Source organism: Pseudopipra pipra, chromosome 7, assembly GCF_036250125.1.
Source record: "Pseudopipra pipra isolate bDixPip1 chromosome 7, bDixPip1.hap1, whole genome shotgun sequence".
In the NCBI taxonomy this organism is placed as follows: Eukaryota; Metazoa; Chordata; class Aves; order Passeriformes; family Pipridae; genus Pseudopipra; species Pseudopipra pipra.
The window spans coordinates 36,766,502-36,778,669 of NC_087555.1; the positions used below are offsets into that span (position 1 = coordinate 36,766,502).

The following is a 12,168-nucleotide window of genomic DNA, read 5'->3' on the forward strand; positions in this document are numbered from 1 at the left end:
GGGTTGTTTTCCTTCACAGCTTTGCCCACCTTTGAAGAGACCAGAATAAATCAAAAGTCATAATTCACTACCAACTCTTTGCAGATAACCCTGAAATGACATACGAAATCCTCCTTATGACTTCTTTTATTTGCTGAAAGCCCAGTGCATCTGACCATGCCTGTAATTTCTGATTGAATTTGTAGTTGATGACATAGTTTGTTGCACACAAGTTTATCTCTAAATTTTGTGTGGAACATGGGGCACCAGCCTATAACATACTTAATTCAATAAAAGTAAATGAGGTCATTCATTAAAATAAGTTTTGCAGGATTAGGTCTGTGAATACCAACCATTTGGAATGGAGAAAATAAATAGTAACTTTTAATAAATATACAGTGCACTAAGACTGTATTTATTAGTCTTTTGACATTTTTATCTGGCTCCTATAAAGAAGTCTTTGGAGCAGGGACAACAACTAGTGCAGGTAAATTTCCTACATTATGAAAGGATCTGGTATTTAGTTTATGGGAAGCAGGCCTGAGCAGATGTGAAAAGTTCAAATAAAGGAAGGCCAGATAAAATGCACTTTTGTGGCTGGAAAATCAAAACAGATGTTATTATTCAACCACAAAAAAATCTATTTGCACTTAAGTAGCATTAGGTGTCTGACCAGTTACATTTTTATTTTTTTTTTTAGTGAAAACAACAAAATGATTATAAAATTATATAGGCTGATAAAGTGCTTTAAAATGTTACCAATGGACTGAATGATTTGGTCTTCTGGATAATGGGTAAAACCAGAGCAGATCTTAGAAGACCAGTAGAAATATGAGTAAACCTATTTTTGAAGGGAAAATCAAGAAAGATACAGACCCTGGAGGAGGAACAAAAGCAAATGGACTCTCCTCTCTGAACCCCTGATACGTATCAGAAAAACAGTGATTTAAGATGGGTGCATTTTACAACTGTCCATAATGTTTTCTGGAGACCTGCCCACATGGAAAGGTTGATGCTGGCAGAGGATGACAGGTGCTGGAGGTCCTCAGGGCCCTTGACAGCAAGCAAACCTTTTTGAGGTGTGAATGCTGGCAAATAGTTTCACAAATTATTTCTGATTAAAAGAAAATGCAATCTGGGTTCAGAAATGTGCACATTAAAAGAAACACCTAAAATAAATGGAATAACACAGGAGAACCAGGAATCTTTGTGAAAACCAGCTTGTGCAGGCAATGGAAAGGATCTTTTTCTGGAAAAGGTGATCTGGTTTGTAGGGACTTTGTTGGCCTGACGTGTTACTGTTCTTGATATAGAACTTTTCTGCTCTTGCTTGCTGGGAGTCAGAGGCAAATGAAGAGTAGGTCATGTTGACTTGCTGGGGTCGGTAAAACCTGTCAGTAAATTGGGGAGCTGCTGGCTGTTACAGGGAGTTACTTCCCTGTTCAGTAGGAAATGGAGTCTAAGACACTGATATCTCAAGAATGGCACAACAGAGGACAAAGCTGCAGTTCATTTTTGTTGCAATTGTTTGAGTTGCTGCATGAAAACCGAGGGTTTACATGTTCGGGAGGATGTTGTGTAACAGCAGAGATTTCTCCTGTCTGCGCTGTTGTTCAGTAATTGGTCACTGCTCACCTTCTTCCTTGTCTTCAGCATCACCAGGTCTGATCTCCACTGATCTCCAAAATTATCTTTTCAAATCTGCTGCTTTTCCCAAGGTGAAACTGCCCTTCACTGGGAGATGGAGAGTTGAGATACCTGGGACCTGAAGTCTCTCACCAACTCTCCTGCTTTCCTGCAGCATTTCTGAGGAAAATTCAAAAAAATCTGCTCTGAAGAACTGGACTTCTCTGCAATGCAGAGATAAGTGATATAACCAAAGGACAGCTACCACATATTTATGGCCAGGACGTTTGCTCAGTGAACCTATAGCTCATTTATTCTCTGTGTGCACACCCCTAGAACCCTTTTTTTCTGTTCAGTGTCCTCTCTCACACATTAAAATTATGGGGGAGTTACCTTTTAGTTTAATCTTAAGATTGTTGCAGTTAATTTGGACTATTACCTGGTTCTAATGCTCTGTGATTAGTAGCCATCAGAGATAATTGCTCTCAATATGTGGGTTTGTAGAAAAAATGTCTTGTAGCTCCTCAGTCACAGAGGTCTCCTCCACTTTCACCTTACTTATTTAAAGGCCACACCTTTTGGGTAGGTGGGTGCTTGGGCATGATTTATACATTTATTAACCTGTTGTTCCCTGGTAGAGTGCAAAACTGAAAACCCTCACTCCAAACATGATTAAATATTAATTCCAAAGGTGAATGCCAGGATGGCTTTCAGGCAACGTCAGGCTCCTAAAGTCAAAAAACAAAAGGTTTTGAAAGATCTGAAATTCTTATTAAAATCTGTGGTTTAGGAGCTTAAATCCAATTGAAATACAGTATAATTAAGCCTTCCAATACACTTGGGGCTTATTTCTAAAAATGACTTAGATGACCCCTAGGCAACTTTCAGCATTTTCAAGGACCTATGTGATTTTAGAACTATGAATACTGGTCATTTCTGTCAGGGAGCTTAACAAACCTCTGTAAAAATGCATATTCCTTAAGAAAAGCAGTATCTTTTGTGCCATCAAGACACAGCTAATATCATTGCCTCTTCTAACTTGAACAGGTCCTTCACATTCTCAAGGAGATAGTTGTTGGGATATTCCTGTGAAGGTGGGAAAAACACAATGTGAGAAAAGGAGAAGGGACTTTTTGTCTTTGCCTTCTTTCCTAATGTGGATGCTAAATATCCTACTGGTGCAAAAGGGTCGGAGAGAGCAAAATGTGTAAATAATTTAATGGGGAAAGGAATTGTAAGACAGCAATTCACCAGAGTAAGGACAATAGAGTACAAAATGCCATAAAAGATAATAGGCTTATATGAATTGGCATGTGTTAGTGATTATGCAATCATTCATTTCCCACAGATTTCTTTTTATAGGAAACTTTGGAAAATCCCTGAAGAACTGACCGAGTCATTTAACCACAACAGGTTTCTTTTCACCATGGCTGGGAGTGGGCGAGAAATATTTTCACATATTTGTGCACTGTTGGCTTGTTTTTAGCTGCTGGAAGCAGCAGTGCAGAAGAAGACAGAGGACGGTGACTCAGCCCCATGCCCGGTGGGTTCTCCTGCCACCCGCCCTGTGGGACCAGAGATCCACATGGGAATAGACTCGTGATCGGGAGCTCCGAGGTTTGGTCCATGAGTGGCACTGGGGACGCTGAAGAGAGGGATTTCTGCTCCAGAGAGTGTTTCCAGCTCTGGGCTGGATGTGAATCCCTCTGGCTTGCAGCGAGCAGCTGAGCTCTCACTCTCTGGCAAAAGGAGTCTTTTGCTTCCTTGCTGTCACAGGCTGTTTAAATACTTGTATTTCTGACAACAGTTTTCCTTCACCACTGGGCTAAGGAAAACAAGACCTTAATCTACACATCTAAGTTTCTTAAACCTTTTTTTCCTCCTTTCTTTTTTTTTTTTTTTTTTTCTTTTCTTCTTTTCAAACAGGTTATTTTCCTGTTTTCAAAATGTCCCTGCTGCTTTAAGATGTGTCACCAAAGGACTTGTCCCTCAGCAGGCTGCCTCATTCCAGGGAGGCCCTGACCAAGCCCATCATCCTCATGTGGCTATCAGGTATCCCAGGCTTTCCTTCTGCTGAAGCAGAGCAGCTGCTGGACAGGTGTGGAGGCTGCTCCTCTCTTGCAGCTTCTTCCCCTGCTCCTTTCCTGTTCTTGGGGCTGCTCTGCTGATGAATGGAGAACCTGCTTGTTGTACTCTCTCACTGCATATCCTCATCTACAGCTTCATCTCTGGTCAGGTTGTCCAATGAATACTTTTGATTGTGTGTGCTTTGCTTTGGAGTTGGACTTGATGACCCTCATGGGTCCTTTCCACCTCCAGATGTTCTGTGATTCCATAATTTGCTCTGCTCAGCCCTGTGGAACAAACATGCCCAAGCCACAGTGATGGTGACTGCTACCCTGCAAGGACAAGATGGGCAGGTTTATAGTGTTTCTTGGAGCCTGGTACACCTGTGGAGACAAAACATGGCATATGGCTCAGAGTAGGTAAAATAGGTTTAATCACACTCATCTCATAAGAATCTTCAAGCATAAATGTGCTGGTATCATTCAAATTATTAGTTGCGTGCAAAGTGTTATTTTTGCTCCTGTGGAAGTAGAAGTATGAAAGGGTGAAAGACTTTGAACTCCAAATCAGATTAAAAAGATTGAAAAATAGAACCAGTTGGAGGATCTGGATCTCCCTTGCAGTTTGGCTTTCAAATCCAGAATTCTGATGTCCAAGAGATGTCATAAATCAAAGCCATCCATCAGGTTGATGACATCTGCGAATATGAAATAGTTTAATATTAAAAACCTGAAGAAATCTGCCCACTAAATCCTGTAAGTGATTAAAAATGGTCATTAAGAGCATTTGCAAATATTTTTCTTAAGTTAGATGAGAGCAATTTCTATCAAGCTATGGTTTTTTTTCCCTTTTAGCTACCTTACTAAGACAACTATGAATAGCAATGTTTTCATTTTTAAGATACGTTGTCTCCCTTCTCAGCTTCAGCCCTCCCCTGTCATGATTTGAACTGCAGTGTATGTACTTGGATAGAAAAAATAAAACAGGGGGAAGGGATATAACAGAGAGTCTGATCAGCCCCTTCTCAAAACACCAATACCCTCACCAAATCTTTCCTCAACTTCAAAATATCAGCAAACAGCACAAAAAAACAGCTTGCCATCCTCTGCAGCAGGGAGGACAGGCTCCCCTGATGGCTGCAGGTCGCCAGCAATCATTCAGAGTTGGGAGCTTTGCTTGAGTTTGCTTCCCCCACAGTATCTGAGCTGATCGTGGTTGCATGAAATATGTTTAGGAAAAGCAGTCAGCTCCAGTTGGCTCAGGGCAGAGCTTCTAAAAGGGAAAATTTCTTGACAGTCACACAATAAATTTTAAAAAGTTGTCATCAGTGAAAGTCGTGCCGTGATGGTTCTCACCTCAGTTTGACCAAAAATGGCTCATGATTTCAGGTTCCTTGGAATTGGTCACTAAACATGGTGCTACTCCTGTTCCTATTTTAGTTTTTTTGGAATCATAGAATGGTTTGGGTTAGAAAGGACCTTAAAGCTCAGCCAGTTCCAACTCCCTGCCATGGGAAGGGACACCTTCCACTAGCCCAGGTTGCTCCAAGCCCTGTCCAACCTGGCCTTGGACACTTCCAGGGATCCAGGAGAAGCCACAGCTTCTCTGGACAACCTGTACCAGGGCCTCACCACCCTCACAGCCCAGAATTTCCTCCTAACATCTAATCTAAATCTACCCTTCAGCTTAAAGCCATTCCCCCTAGTCCTGTCACTCCAGGTTCTTGTCCCAAGTCCCTCTCCAGCTCTCTTGGAGCCCCTTTAGGCACTGGGAGGGCCTCTAAGGTCTCCCTGGAACCTTCTCTTCTCCAAGCTGAACAGCTCCAGCTCCCTCAGCCTGTTGTCACCCTTCAATCTTTCCATGTTTTTTTACCTATGATTCAAGTCCCTCTTTGTGGGGGTGTTGGCTCAGTAAGAGCCCCACTGCTCTTGATTCTTCAGTAATCCCATCGAGCCAAGCACTGCAGTCCCCAGTTTTTACTCTCCCTGTTTTCTGAAGAACATAGTTCATTCAACCAGGAAAGCTGATATTTCAAACTCCTATTTTAACTCAGGATGCCTTTGGCAGGGAGCATCACGATACACCTGTGTTAGATTGGGGGTAAGTACCAGGCAAAACTGGCCAATGAGCTGGATCCAGGGCCTTTGCTGCTGAGAGCATATTTAGACCCAATCAAACTGTAATTCCTGTTCAGAACATAGGACCTTGTGTGTCACTTCTACAGCCTGTGCTGTGTCTGGTGTTTGCCCCATATGGGAGGAGATGCTTCTTGGTTACCCACTGATGGAAGCACAACTCTCCCTCCACCCAGGTGCTGCTGCAAGGCAGTCTCTGTGCATGCCCTCACTCGCCAAGGCGCCAAGTTTTAAAGTCTTTTGCAAATATTTCTGAAACATTTTTGCAGTCAGAAAGTACAAAAATGAGGTAAATTCTGAGCTGTCCATCATATAGAGCAGGAACACCAACCAGAGTTCCTTTTGCAGCAGTGCACTGACTGAACCTGTGAATATCTGTGATTTGAAAGCAGTGCTAATCTAAAGCAACGAGTTCTGAATAATGTTTATTAACTATATTTTAATGACTTGTCAGTTTTCTAAAACACATGCTGAAGTATTTTAGAAATCACTTAGTAAACGCAGTTTTAATTCTGTTCCCATATTCATGGGCTGCTACTTACTTTAAAAAAAAAGAGAGATTAGGAGGTTCAGATTTAGAGCAGCAAATTGCTGTGCTAATCTGCAGGTATTTCTCTTCTTGATACGGCCACTAATGTCTAATCTTAGCGACACAGGCCCCATCATTGTGCTTTTTCATTAGAGCTGCAATGAACTCTGTGCCAGGGACTTGAACTCTGGTGAGAAAGCTGCTCCGAGCTTGAGAGCTTTCATATGAAAATGTACTGTAAGAGTCTAAAACGAGCCTGTTAAGCTTGTGCAAAAGATGGGGAGTTCACAATGTGAGCTCTGGTAGGAGCAGCATGCCTTTGAACCTCTGGGCAGTGCTGTGTTCATGGCTGGCCACGAACTAGGAATCCGTGCCATGAAAACTTTTCAAGCCTTTTAATTTGTTTCCATTTCTCAGGAGAGAGAAGAGAAAACCTTGAGAATTACAATTTTATTTTTTTTTTCTGCAAAATGTTGTGGAGAAAGGCTGTGAAGCACATCTTTCCTGATGGATGCTGTCTGCGATGTTGGAAATGTCTTCAGAGTTGGGATTTGAACTGGACCTCCCACCATCCCTGGACACGCAATCCTCACTGATGGGTGAGTCTGGATTGACTTCTCTCTCTTCCCTCTGGCTATCCAAATCCCTCACCCCAGACTTCAAATGACATCCTGGCAATGACATTTTTTGAGAAACAGCTACGTCTTTGTGAAAGATTCAATGCAATTATCATTTTTTGATAACTGGAGTTTCGCTGAACTCTTTCTGCTGGAGGTTGTTATGGTCGCGACTGGTCTGAGACCTCAGTGTTATGATGTGCCCTTGTGTGACTTACTGTCCTTCTTCTTGAAGCATCTGAGTGACTGGTTTTGGTACAGAGCTCAGTAATGAGAGATGGCCATTGATGTTTCTCTCCTTATGAGTGGGGGTGTTGCTCCTGAAAGGCAGTTATTTGGAAATTTTCACCTAGAGGTGAGAAGTACCTCCAGGGAGTTATTTCTCAGGTGTTGCTGAGCATGGAAGTCTTGATAACTGCTTGTTTTCCAGTTTTTCCTGTTACTTGAGCTATGCTTTCCTACATTCCTGCATTGATTCCAGTATTTCTGTGTTTCTGCAGCCAACTGACCTAGCAAACTTCTCCCAACCTGCTCAGGGCTGTTCCATCTGCCTTAGAACAACCTTCTCTATCTTTGTGGTTTTCTTCAATCTCTATAGTCTCCTAATTTTATTTATAATCTTTCATCTTATTAATTTCAAGTATCCAGTAGTTTTGATCCTTACGTAGAAACTTATTTTTCCATTCTTTGGGTCCCTAGATAAGGGGATTAAAATTATACTTTGAAACAAGTGGTCATTTTACCACAAACTTTAGAGACAGTGAAACTCCTGAAGACCAAAATGGTGAATAAGGCACAAAACTAGCCTTGATTTAGTATTGTGAACTTCATAAGCCTAATTCTCTGCTTTCTGTTTTTCTGCTTGGACTTTTGGCCCACTGTGTAAAGAATTCACAGTCTTCAAAGGGAAACTCACTTTTCCCATTGCATTTTATCTTCTCTTCCTAGTGCTTACTCTTTTACTTTTTTCCATGCTGCCGTTCTAATTTTTTGCCCACTTTTAATTTCTCTATTAACTTTAATTAGGCTCATGAGCTTGATCGCCAGGTGGGTTTTCCCCAAGCTTCCACAGCAATGCTTTCCATCATCAGCAGGCTTGCAAGGGAATTTTGTTAAGCTGCAGATAGGAGATAGGAGCCTAATGTTATCGGCGTGTTTCATTGCTAAGTGTTTTTTATAGCTGGTGAATGTGCCAGGAAGTGTTATATATTTAATTATTTTTTAAGCAAGCAGGCTCAAGAGCCCCTGATCAGTGGGGTACCAGAGGGCAAACAAGAAAAGAGGGATGTGGTGTTAGCCAAGGGAATGATTCATACCTCTGAAGTCAACCAAATGCTTGTGTGTCTTGGGGAAGTAGCTCTGCATCTTCCAACTGCCTTTTTCTGAGGAAAATCCAGTGCAGGGGGGGAAAAAAAAAAAGGAGAAAAAAATTATATCTAAAAAAAAAAATCCCTGGATTCACTTGTGGAGAATCTCAGCAGATGTGGAATTCGCCGCTAGGAAGGAAGATTGGCACACACCTTTCGGGAATTTTGTGCATGGTTTTCCTGGGTAGATTCTTATTGAGTAAGCTTTTCCTGTCTCAAATCCTAAGTAGCATAAAATATGAGCTATTGGGGTGAATTGCAGTTTCTGTAGCCTTTGCTTGACGATCATTTGCATATTCAGAGTCTGCCTTGGGTTTTCTTGTTTTCATTCTTCTTCTTTTTAAAACTACATTTACCTGGAGAAGGGTTTAGTTCTGAGTGCACAAAATAAGCATTTTCTCTGCAGTTGACTTTAATCCTACCAAAAGAATTAACACTCAGAGTAGAAAACCTTCTTTGGGTCCTACAGGGCATTAGAACATCTCAGGTGCTGGCTGCTGCTTTAATAAAAGGATAGGATTTCCATTTACTTCAGGCAGGCTTAATGTATTGTTCTTGTAGTGAGACAGTCAGAATGAGTCAGGAGCCAAAGAATACACTTTATAGACACAAATAATCGTAAATTCAGAATGTCACCTTTAGGCAGAGGCATTTTTATTATTGTTAGTGGAGCTGCTGAGTAGGTTTGATGTTTTATTCTCTTGAGTACTAAATGTTCCAGAGTACCACAGCCCTATCTTTATCAGGCTCACAAGGAGGGAGCACAGCCAAACTTGCTTCCTATACTTCTCTATGATTGATAGCAGATGGCATGCTTTAAAATAAACCTATCCATTAGCAGTCCTCAGTGTTTTTACTCAAGGCATTTACAACTGTCTCAACCAGAAAACACATTCGCTCCACAAGATAGTTTCAGCCTGCAACAGCTGTACAGGTGCAAATCTTTCATTAACTCTTAAACCATGGTGAAATAAATGCTGCACTGTATTTTATTTTTAGTGGAGGAGCTTGTTCTTCAGCGGAGGAGTGGATTCTGTTCTCCCTTTGCACGTGGTAGAGGTTCGTGTTAATAGGCTGACATTGAAATAGGAGGAGTTTAATTTAATTTTTTTTTAATTTTTTTCTCCTAGCCCCCTATAGGATGTTCTATTGCCATGAGATAAACATGACAGTTTGTAGGTATATACCAAAAACTGATCAAAAATACTAGAGGAATTGTAACACAGGGCTGGGATTCCTGTGGGACAGCAGCCACCTCCTTCCCTGTCCCTGTAGCATCCCCTGGAGTGGCAGCACTGACTGTAACTGGATGGAGGGGAGGCGGCACATGTCCCCCACCTCTGCCTCACACTGGGGCTGTTTTTCTCACTGGTTTATTGGAGAAATGCAGAGAGACACACACCCACATGCCCACACACATATACATTTTCAACCTGATTCTGAGCTCATTGCTGGCAGGACGCACCATAAATAAATTGCTAAAATCTGTCCCCATATTCCATTTATTTTGCTTAGATTTCTATGCAATAGTCATAAAGGACATTAAAATTTACCCAGAGGTCCTTCCAATACAATGAAGCACCTCCCCAAACATTATTACACTACCAGCCAGAGCTTAAAATATTAGTAGCAAATCTTTAATATTAGCATTTAGCATTAATATTAGACAAGATCTTAAAATATTAGAGCCAGATAAAAGAGTATTAACACGGGTATAGGAGTCATTAAGCAGAATAACCGTCACTGACTAAATGGATGCTAAAACTTTAACATGCAAACCAGTGTAAATGATGGGAACTTCACAGAGACAAGAGGATCCTTTCATTTAAAAGGAAGTTGGAGAGACGAAGGTTAGGGATTTGAAAGCTGGTAAATAAAACAACACAGCAGGAAAAGTTATATAGAATGTGCCATCTTGTTAGTGGTGATCATGTCCTGTGTTATTTTTCTTAAGCTGAAGAGATAAAACAAGAAGACAGGCGATATTCTGTCACAAATAAATGGAAATTGGGGCATTCTTTGTATAAATCCAAAGTAGCAGGAGAAAAATACAAATGTGCTCTCAACACTGCAAGTCCATGTAGGGTAAAGGAGGTGCTAAAATGATTTAACATGATGGACTGCAGCTCATATGCCTTTTTTTATGGCACAACGAGGAAAATTGAGATAATTTGAGCTTGATTCCATCGAGGTGCGGTAGTTATGCCAACGTGGGGGGCAGACCTGCTGTGGGGCAGCTCCTGAGTGGGATTGGGTTCTGTGGTGGTGATGGGATGAGCCCCCACTACAGCTCTGTGTCAGCTCTGCCCTGTAAGCACCTGGAGGATTTGGTGCTAAATGAAACGGGGAAAAAAACAAGGCCAGCTGTAGACATAAGAAGTTTAAGAGCATCAGTACTTGCTTCCAGCTAATCTCTCTTGATGACTCCTGTAAGCAGCCGAGGCTGGTCGTTCCTGTTAATTATTCAAAGCCCCACACCAGTTTCGTAGCTGAGTGGTGTAAGAGGATGTGCAGTGTCCCCATTTCTCAGTCTGACTGGGGGAAAGACATGAGACATCAGTGAGAGACATCCTGTTTATCACACGGGAAAGGTGAGGCTGGGAGAGGCTGCAGCTGACCCCATTCCTCAGCCACGTTGGCACTGTGAAACCTCACCTCTTTCTGAAGGGTCTGAAGAGCTGCATGCAGGGCAGGATTCACCAGGGTCATGTTATATCTTAAAACTATGAATGGGATGGCTTTTTTTTTTTTTTTTTGAAGGATCAAGGCTGCATTCTTGCATGTAGTCTATTAATCCAAAAGGTACAGGGTTGCATTTGTTAGTGCTCCATCACAGGAGGAAACAGAGGGAAAATCATGGACTTTCCCTGTAAGAAAAATGGGAGCAATATTTTTAGCAGGGTCTGTTGTGATAGGACAAGGAATAAACTGAAAGAGGGTTGATTTAGATTAGAAATAAGGAAGAATTTTTATAATGAGCATAGTAAAACACTGAAGAAGGATGTCCTGGGAAGTGGTGGCTGCCCTGTCCCCGGGAAGGTTGGATGAGGCTTTTAGCAACTTGGTCTAGTGGAAGATGTCCCTGCTCATTAGAGGGGGTTTGGACTAGATGGCCTTTAAAAGTCCCTTCCATTCCTTTCCAGCCTATTCTGATTCTATGATTAAGGCCCAGATTGGAATAGGAATGGCAGTGGGGTTTAGATGCATATTCTTACTGTTGTTTGCAGTCCCAAAAAGATTTCCAAAACATTTTGGTCCATCACACACTATGACATAAACACTGTCATAAGAAATAGAAAAATAATCTCAGAAAAAAATCTGCTCCAAAAGGATCTGTTCTAGAGACAGCCCTTAACACAGCATTGGTAGTTGGAATGGTTGTCTGTTGATGCCCAGCCTATATGGAGATATATACATATATATCTACTCCCCCATTATATAATCTTTTAGTTTCTTTATAGTAAGTATAATTTATTTCACCATAGCTTTTGGAATTGCTGATCGGTTTTTTTTGTGTGATGCTTGTTCTTTTATGGTATCCAGGACTGCTCACACCCACACAAACAGGTCCTTTAGCCTGAAGCAGAAAGCCTAAAAGACTTGTTAGAGATGGCTGCTCTGTCCTTTGCTTTTTGGTCTTCTGGTTTTGGGAGAGGGGAAGACGTACACAGTCTGTTCCTGATGTGATTAGGACCTTTCTGAAGAAAGCTTTGCATAAAATATCTTCTACAATATGCAGAAACTGATTGTGTTTGGTTGCCACTGACCTCACTGTAGTTGTTTCCAGGAGTCAAAGTGCACAGATGCCCAAATGTCTAGATATTGGCACATATATTCCTCCTGAAAGG

At 41.6% G+C, this 12,168-nt stretch overlaps 1 long non-coding RNA gene across 1 annotated transcript in view; it reads left to right on the forward strand.

The window, feature by feature from the left end:
* The first annotated feature begins 6,759 nt into the window (after positions 1-6,759).
* The window catches only part of LOC135417634 (uncharacterized), a 37,594-nt gene continuing 32,185 nt past the window's right edge, over positions 6,760-12,168 (forward strand). The window contains exon 1 of the long non-coding RNA XR_010432158.1: positions 6,760-6,935. This is a non-coding gene — a long non-coding RNA (uncharacterized LOC135417634). The remainder of the gene's footprint in view (positions 6,936-12,168) is intronic.